The 8,656-nt window shown below is 45.0% G+C and overlaps 1 protein-coding gene across 4 annotated transcripts in view; it reads right to left on the reverse strand.

Moving 5' to 3' along the window:
- Window positions 1-8,656, reverse strand: part of MTM1 (myotubularin 1) — a 50,130-nt gene that overhangs the window by 41,352 nt on the left and 122 nt on the right. For 2 of the 4 annotated variants that reach the window (XM_015413129.1, XM_015413107.1), the window contains exon 1: window positions 8,591-8,642. The exons of 1 other annotated variant lie outside the window; for it this stretch is intronic. The gene's annotated coding sequence lies outside the window, so the exon portion shown is untranslated. Of the gene's footprint in view, window positions 1-8,590; window positions 8,651-8,656 lie in introns of those variants that run through there. One more of the 4 variants, XM_015413113.1, reaches the window with a different exon arrangement.

Raw genomic sequence — 8,656 nt, forward strand, 5'->3', positions numbered from 1 at the left:
ATTCCCAAACTTGAACAGCACTTAATCTACCAGAAGTCAGGGGTTTGCCACCTTCTAAAGCAGAATGTTTTAAACAGAAATATTACTTCTGACTGAGGTGGGAGGCTTGAGTTTCCTGATGTGACCGATTTCAGCTACTAGTAATATATTTTTGGCTATCCCAGAATTACACTGTGCTTTGTTGTTGTTCAGTCGCATAGTCGAGTCCGACTCTTCGCGACCCCATGGACCAGATCAGGCCAGGCCTTCCTGTCTTCCGCCGTCCTCCATGCTTACATCTCCCTAATCTCTCTATTTTTCTCTAATTGTACAGTTACTTAAAAATCTAAAAACTTTTTTTATTAGGCAGCGTTCCCAAGAGAAAACATTGATTGTACTTGCAAAACATGGTCTTATATCAGCAATGCTTAGCGTACATGCAAGTTCTTTAAACTGTTTAACACAGAGAGCATCTCTGCAACCCTAAGAGCAACCTTAAGAAGGACAGTACTATTCTGCCCATATCACAGATGGGGGCAAGGAGACTGAGGGACTGCTTAGAATGCAAAACAACACAGGAAGCTACATAGAGAGGCTGCCTGTTCATCGCACACTCTCTTTGCTGCTGTGTTACATCAGCTCTCATAAAATTATGGCTGCAATATTGTGCACTTTTACCTGGTAGTAAGCTCTACTGAATACGATGAAATTTACTTCCAGCTACCCATGCACAGGATTGGGCTGCTGTGTGTCAAGTTACTGAACCTTTACTTGAGACTTAACTGCCTAAATTAAGAAGTACAGACATTTCTGTTAGTAACATTCCCATTTACTTACAGCCAGGGGTCATTTCCTGCAGGAGCACACAGGAGCGGAGCTCCGGCAGTAAAGAGCTCAGGGGGCGGGCACATGCAACAAGCCCCACCCCCTGCTCTCAGCAGCCCTCAGTCAGAACAAGAAGCAATCAGGTAAGTTGCAGAGCTCCCCCCGACCCCCCGGTCCAAAACAGTCCAGTGGCACCTTTAAGACCAAGTTTTATTCAGGTACAAGCTCTCCCTCCTCTGTGAGGACAGATATGCACGTTACCCCCCCCCCCAATAGCTAGCAATCCAAAACAGTCCAGTGGAGCTTGAGCGGTGGGTGTTGCCTTTTGACACACTTCTGGTGATGTCAGGGGGTGTGGCATATGCTAATGAGTTATGCTAATGAGTTCCTGCACCTCTTTTTCTACGAAATGACCCCTGCTAACAGCTACTTGCCCGCTAAAACAAAATAGTATTTCTGAATAGTCCGTGTACATATATTAAAGGGATTTTTGCTGCAAGTATTAAAATCCAATGTTGACATTACTATGTAAGACACCAATTTCTTCTCCCTGTAGCACAGATTATAAGAGTTGTTCCTGGAAAGCTGCCAGATTGATATTGCAGCAGAATCCAAAATGGTACTTTATACGAGTCTCAAAATAGCCGAAACTCTCTAATTATTGAGGAGTAGTCACAGCAATTTCATATTTAACCCACAGATTTCTATTGTCTAAGCTGGTTGCATCCAGCTGTAAGTCCCTGTTAATAACGTTTGGGGCTCCAGGCCCCTGCCCCAAAAGACAATGGCTTCTATTACGCAAACTAGTCATGAAAAAAATAAATCATTTGGGATAATTTCTTCAGCTGCTAGTTTATTCTTGTTAGGCTCCACCACAACCTCTCGTCCTTACTTGCTGGCAAACAGCTTGCTGCTGGTGGTTTGTTTCATGTAGCTGTAATTCTAATTGGTGTAATTTTTTTTAAAAAGTGGCAAGCCTCTCTGAGCGGAAGTTATTCTGGCAAAGGAAGATATAAATATTTGAATTATTAAGCTTTCTCCTCCCCAGGAGTGTTAAAATAATGAAATACCCCCCCAAAAAACCCAGTCACTGATATTTTTGCCCTGATAAATAAAACATGATGCTCACAAGACCTGTTAATTTTTACTGATATAGACAAATGGTTTTCAATTCCCTAACTTCACAGAACTCTTTCCATTATGGCTTGTCTACAGACGAACCTGTGTGTATTTCAGGAGAGTCCACGGCATGTCCTTAGGTGCCCAATCAGTTCATCGGGCTGACCAGCCAGGCCTATTGGAATTCAACACTTCCTTATATAATTTGAGAGTTCACCTTAGAGAGACCATAGACACAGATCCACCCTCTCTGTAGCAATATATTATAAGATCAACAGTGCCAGTGGAATGGTTGGAGAACACATGGTAACAGCAGCCTGGTCAAGGTTTGAGGCTGGTCATTGCTTGGATGGGAGGCCAGAACCTACTGGACCACAAGTTTCATGATGAAGGAAAGGCAGGATACAAATGTAATAAACAAACAGTGGCATCTTTTGAAGAAGGTTGCTGGTCAGTGCTGATATTTCCACTGAAGCAGCCTCCGTAAGTTTCCAAGGAACCACTGCGTTCCCCGGAAGACAGTTTCATCATCACTGATACAGGTCAAACTAATTACAAAATCAGCAAACTAAAGCGCAGATTGCAAAGGCCAACCAGTGAGTAAGAGGAGCCCCTGCAGAGGAGGGATGCAATAGGGGGAGCCTGTGTGCTCTGCAACACCAGAGGGACACGGAGACAATATTCTGGGATCACAAATGGAACAAGATGTTAATCCCGAATGAGGCAACCTTTGTTCTGTCAAAGGGTTTGGTAATATAAAGCATCTTTCAAAAAGCTTTCCTGCTCCTAAAGGCAAAAAAGTGTGTAAGACTGCTCTATTTACTTAACCAATTCTTCTGCATCGTTTTAAGATGACAGTGTAGCAATGCATCCAAAAACCAATTTCACTTTGGGACCATGAACCAGGAGCTGAATGACCTGAGGTACAACATCAAACTGCATGTTCACTCTGCTGGGAAAGGCTGCAACTCCCTTAAGTCTCTGCACAATTCCTACAAACCATCTTGCTCAGAAAGTTATACCCACACATGATACAGAGATGTCAAAGAGCCTGAAGCAGGTAAACAGAGGCTTCCTCTTTCAGTTTCAGACCCTATCAGCAGCTGCCTTTGTAAGAATCAGTGCAAGCACACCAAGGCCATGCATTTTAACGCTCCAATTACTGTAGGCTTGCCATTATCTCAGTTAACATTTCTTGGATTCTCGCTGTACAGTGAAGCTGAAACTAAACCTGACAGCAAAAAACAGGAAGCCCTCTCCAGACTCCTACAACGAGTCTTTTTCAGAGGGAGGAAGGGTGTTAACATTCTTCAGAAGAGTCACTACATCTCTTGGCTTTTGTAAGAAAACATCTGCTCAGACTAGCTGGCTTAGACCAGATGGCAATGTCATACCGGTCCAGGAGAGATCTTCATCCTGGACTGGATGATCTAGCTCAGAGATGGGGTTTTGTGCTCGTTTGTTTCCACTGAAGCCCTTCAAACAACCTTGGTTTTGTCCATAGGCCAGTTTCAGCTCTCCTCAACCTTGAAAAGCCTCCAGTCCATAGTGCTACACTGTTCTTCTCAACGCCTACTATCAACACCTTGGCAACACAACTACAAATTTCCTTCAACCCACAGCTGACTTCCAAACCACCATTTAGGAATCACTGTCAATATCTGCTGCTCTTCCACCAGTAAAAAAAAAAGCCTTCATTTCCTCAAATATTTTAGCTGCAAGAACTAGCAAATGTTTCCTTCAGGATACATATTTTAAAGGCCTTCTCTCCCCTAAAAGCACTACACTGAACTGCCTTTGAGAGCTATATTAAGACTGTGGAACGGAGAAGGTGCACGTAGTCCTCTGCTATACAGCTGAAATGCAGAGAAAGTAATAAGGTCCACAGTTTCCACACGGAATGTGAAAAGAATATGCATACCCTTTAGAGGAGAAGGAAGGCCAAATCTTCAAGACTTTCCTGTAATCTGAGGCATGTAAGCTAGGTGGTCTAGATTTAAAATGACACAATGCAACAGGAAAAGAAACCTCTAGAAAGCACAGTTCAGAGCATCTCAAGGTGTGGGGGATAAGCAATAAAACATGACCACACATTTAGTCCAGCCATCACAAAGTAGAATTTTAGGGGCAAAAAAACTCATGAATGAATTTCCAGTTAAACCTCAGCACCCAATTCTAAACCAATAATTGGTGTATTTTTGCCCCACATTTCCTCCAAGGAGCTCAGAGTGGCATATGCAGAGTGCATAACCCCTCCTCCTATTTTAACCACCCTGCAGGGTAGGTTAGGCTCAGGATGACTGACCACAGTCACCAAGTTTCATGGCAAGCATGCATCTGAACCCAAATTTTCATGGTCTTAGTCCAGCACTCTAATCTTTAGACCACAGCAGCTAAACAAAGCAACCTGCATTTCACGGCAATGCTGGCTACAGATGTTTTTGTGGCAATCCATTTTAATTGCTTGCAATTGCTTATTTCCAGCTGTGAACTGGTCCACATGCTTACCTGTCCTGATAATCCTCCTCTTGTGGTGGCAAAGAGAATACACATGTGTAAGCCACACAGTGGGATATACCCACCCATCATGTGTGCTGCATGTGGAGATGTAAGTTCTGCAGTCCTGGGGGTGGAAACTGGTCCTTTGAACAGGATGAACACATGAAACTAAACTATGAAGCAGCCTTTCATCAGTTCTGACCATTAGTCCATTTAGCTCAGTACTGTTTACTCTGATAAGAGTCCTCCAGGGTCTCAGGCAGAGAAGGGTCCTTTCCAAAATCTTCTCCCTCAGATGTTTTAACCGGATATTCCACAGACTGAAACTGCAGCTTTCTGCATAAAGCTTGTACCCTTAAAACACTGCACTTCCCAATGTTATATGAGTGTCAGAGGCAGAACATGTGCCCCCAAAAGAAAAGTATACAGCTGGGCCTGATAAGCATATGAACAAGCCCTAAACCAAAAGAGGAGCCTACAGAAGCACTTCTGAACTCTTCAGACCAGAGCCAGTGTGGTACAGCAGTGAGAATGCCAAACTAGGACCAGAGAGACACGGGTATTTTGTCATGTAGCTCACTGAGGCATACATATAGCAGAAGCAGGAAGTGGCTTGAGAACATCCCTGCTGACACTGGCCCCATCATTTACCCCCATCACATCTGCACTTTTGGGGACTGTGACCAGTCCCCTGGCAGCCCCCCCCCCCATTTCCCTGCCAAGCAAAACTGAAGCTATAGTTTGGCTTGGCAAGGGAAGTGAGGAAAAAACCCTCTTTAAAGGTTATGGGGGGGGGGGGGGAATGGTACACAGCCATGAGCTGCCCCATGCCATTTTTCAAAGCGGAGCTTAGATCTATCTTCCCGCAATGATGTGTTCACATGGATGCTACCCTGAAGAATCCCATTTGAACCAAACCAAAATAGGTTTATTTTAATTATCTGGTTTAAAGGGGAAAGCCCCAGGAAGTCCACTTGAGTCATGTAGGTATTCCCATTTATTCTGGAAGCATCCTGCATTCCATGAAGGGCAAATTCTCCATCCCCTGTGGAAACAGCCTGGGTGGCCTTGAGCCAGCCACAACCTCTCAGCACCACAACAACCTGAGGATAAAAGGCGAGGGGAAAGGAGCCTATGCACACTATGCCCTGAGCTCCCTGAATAAAAGACTGGGTAAAAATGGGATATTTCTCCTTTTCTATCAACTTACCCACTTTTACAAAACATACAAGGAGAGAAAGCTGCACAAGATGAACACATGCATAGGCCCATACAGGCAAAGATGAAAATACAGTGAGAAAACATGTTGTGCGACTAATGACATCTTCCCACTTACTGATATATCATTTCTTCTGTATATGGTTTATGACAGCATTAAATTACATATAAAAAGACTGAAAAAAAGCTGATCTGAAGCAAGCACAAAAAGTGCTAAGTGGCACTTGGTTGTTCTGCAGAAGTATTTTTAAAATGATAGAAATAAACAACTATCAAGGTAACAAATATACTTACAGCTTGGACTGGGTCCCAGTAAATGCACCCATTTCCCACCTCACACTAAGGCCCTACACACAAAAACATGCACACATACACACACAGGCATGGGATGGGCTAAGGAAACATTAGAAGGTTCATAAAATGCATATGGGGGAATCATGCTGTGTGCACATAAGACAGGTGGCACATACATATAGGGAGAGCTACGTTTTAAGTAGCAGAAGATACTGACAGATACTGTGGGCAAAAGTGCCATGACACAGAACCGTACAAGCATGGGGGGTAGGGTAGCAATTCTTAACCAATAGATGTGTGCAGACACGCATGAGAGAGTTGGGTAAAGGCACAGGAATGTATTAAAACAAATGACATGAATGCCAACTGGAAACATTGGGAGAGGCAGGAGAGCCCACTAGATATAATGGGAGCCAGGAATGCTAATTGACTTGCATGGGCTCCACTGAAATGCATTACCACACACAAAAGCTGCAACAAAAATGTGGAGTGGATTTCCAGGCCTGGAATGACAGCCCCCAGAGTGGAATGATGGTCTCTGGGCCTAGAACAAAAGTCCCCAGAGTTAAATGATGGTTTCTTGGAGTGGAATAAGATTGTTTTAGGACAGGAATGACAACCCAGATATTGGTATAAAGATCGCTGGGTTTTAGGACTGCAATGACAACCCCATAATGCAATGTCAGTCCTTGGAAGGAAAAGGTGTTTGGTAGCTAGAATAACAAGCCCTAGGGTGGAAAAACGATCCCTGGAACCAGATAAACTGCACAGGGACTAGAATGATGACCCCCCCCCCCCAAAAGAGCAAGAATAACAGTCCCTGTGACTAGACTCAGTGCTCTGGAATAGGAATGACAGCCCACAGAGTGGAATGACGGTCCCTGGGACTGGAATCAGTGCTCTGCAACTAGAATGACAGACCCTGAGCACAGATAAATTGCTCCAGGACTAGAATGATTTCAGTCCAAAACATAAGAGACGCCAATGCTGGATCAGGCCAAAGGCCCATCCAGTCCAACACTCTGTCACACAGTGGCCAAAAATACCAGGTGCCATCAGGAGGTCCACCAGCGAGGCCAGGACATTAGAAGCTCTCCCACTGTTGACCCCCCCCAGCACCAAGAAGACAGAGCATCATTTGCCCCAGAGTCCCTAGTTATACCTTGTGGCTAATAGCCACTGATGGACCTCTGCTCCATATGCTTATCTAATTCCCTTTTGAAGCCGTCCATGCTTGTAGCCGCCACCACTTCCTGTGGCAGTGAATTCCAAGTGTTAATCACTCTTTGGGTGAAGAAGTACTTCCTTTTATCCGTTCTAACCCGACCGCTCAGCAATTTCATGGAGTGCCCACGAGTTCTTGTATTGTGAGAAAGGGAGAAAAGTACCTCTTTCTCTACCTGCTCTTTCCCATGCATAATCTTATAAACCTCAATCATGTCACCCCTCAGTCATCGTTTCTCCAAGCTAAAGAGCCCTAAGCGCTTTAACCTTTCCTCATAGGGAAAGTGTTCCAACCCTTTTATCATTCGAGTTGCCCTTTTCTGCACTTTTCCAAAGCTATAATATCCTTTTTAAGGTGTGGTGACCAGAACAGCACACAGTATTCCAAATGAGGTCGCACCATTGATTTATATAGGGGCATTATGATATTGGCTGATCTGTTTTCAGTACCCTTCCTAATAATCCCCAGGTTAGCATTGGCCTTTTTTATTGCAGTCACACACTGTCTCGACATTTTCAGTGAGTTATCTACTACAACTCCAAGCTCTCTCTCTTGATCAGTCTCTGCCAGTTCAGACCCCATCAATGTGCATTTATATTTAGGATTTTTGGCTCCAATGTGCATCACCTTGCACTTGGCCACACTGAACCCCATTTGCCAAGTTGACGCCCACTTGCCCATCCTTGACAGATCCCTTTGGAGTGCCATCATCCCACTCTGGGGGCCACCATTCCAGTCCAAGAGCAGTCTTCCTGGGCCCGGAGACCAATCTTCCACTCTGGGGACTGCCATTCCAGGCCCATGTCAAGCCTCTCTACACCCATTTTGCATTTTTGCTGCAACTTTTGTTGGCTGAAATGTATTTCAATGGAGCTCATGCAAGTCAATTGGCAGTCCTGGCTCCCATTATATCCAATGGACCTTCAGACATCTCACATGCTTCCAGTGAGCATTCCTATCACTCATTTCGATATACCCCAAGACACAAACTCTCCGGGAGCCCACTGACTCAAGTCCCTGGCCTCCTCAGTACATGTACCTGAAATCAGGGAACGAGCTACACTGTCCCAAGCTGAGGAATGGGGAGGATACAGTTTTAAGCATTTATTAAACGTTCGTTTAAAATAAACTGGGCATTTCCTTATTTGGATTCACAACCCTACCGAGAGCAGAAATACATACCCCTGGGGAGGGGCCGAAGAAAAGAGAACAAGTTCGAGAGCCACCTGTTGCCTTCATAAGCTAGCATTCTACATACAGGGAATCCGTTCAAGATAAACAAACACCTGGGCGGGTTATCTTGATCCTCCTTCCCTCTTTAAAGTGGTCCAACTCCAACTCCTTCGCAGAGCGGGGAGTCCAAGCCTCTGCCCAACCTCCCCTTCTCAGGACGGGGGCCCTGGTGCGGCCAACCGCCCGCCCTGCACTCACCCACCGGTGGTCGCTGCCGCCTCGCAGCCTTCTTCTTCTTCGCCGTCGTCTTCGCCCTCCTCCGCC

Source organism: Gekko japonicus, unplaced genomic scaffold, assembly GCF_001447785.1.
Source record: "Gekko japonicus isolate JY-2015 unplaced genomic scaffold, Gekko_japonicus_V1.1 scaffold905, whole genome shotgun sequence".
Taxonomy (NCBI): Eukaryota; Metazoa; Chordata; class Lepidosauria; order Squamata; family Gekkonidae; genus Gekko; species Gekko japonicus.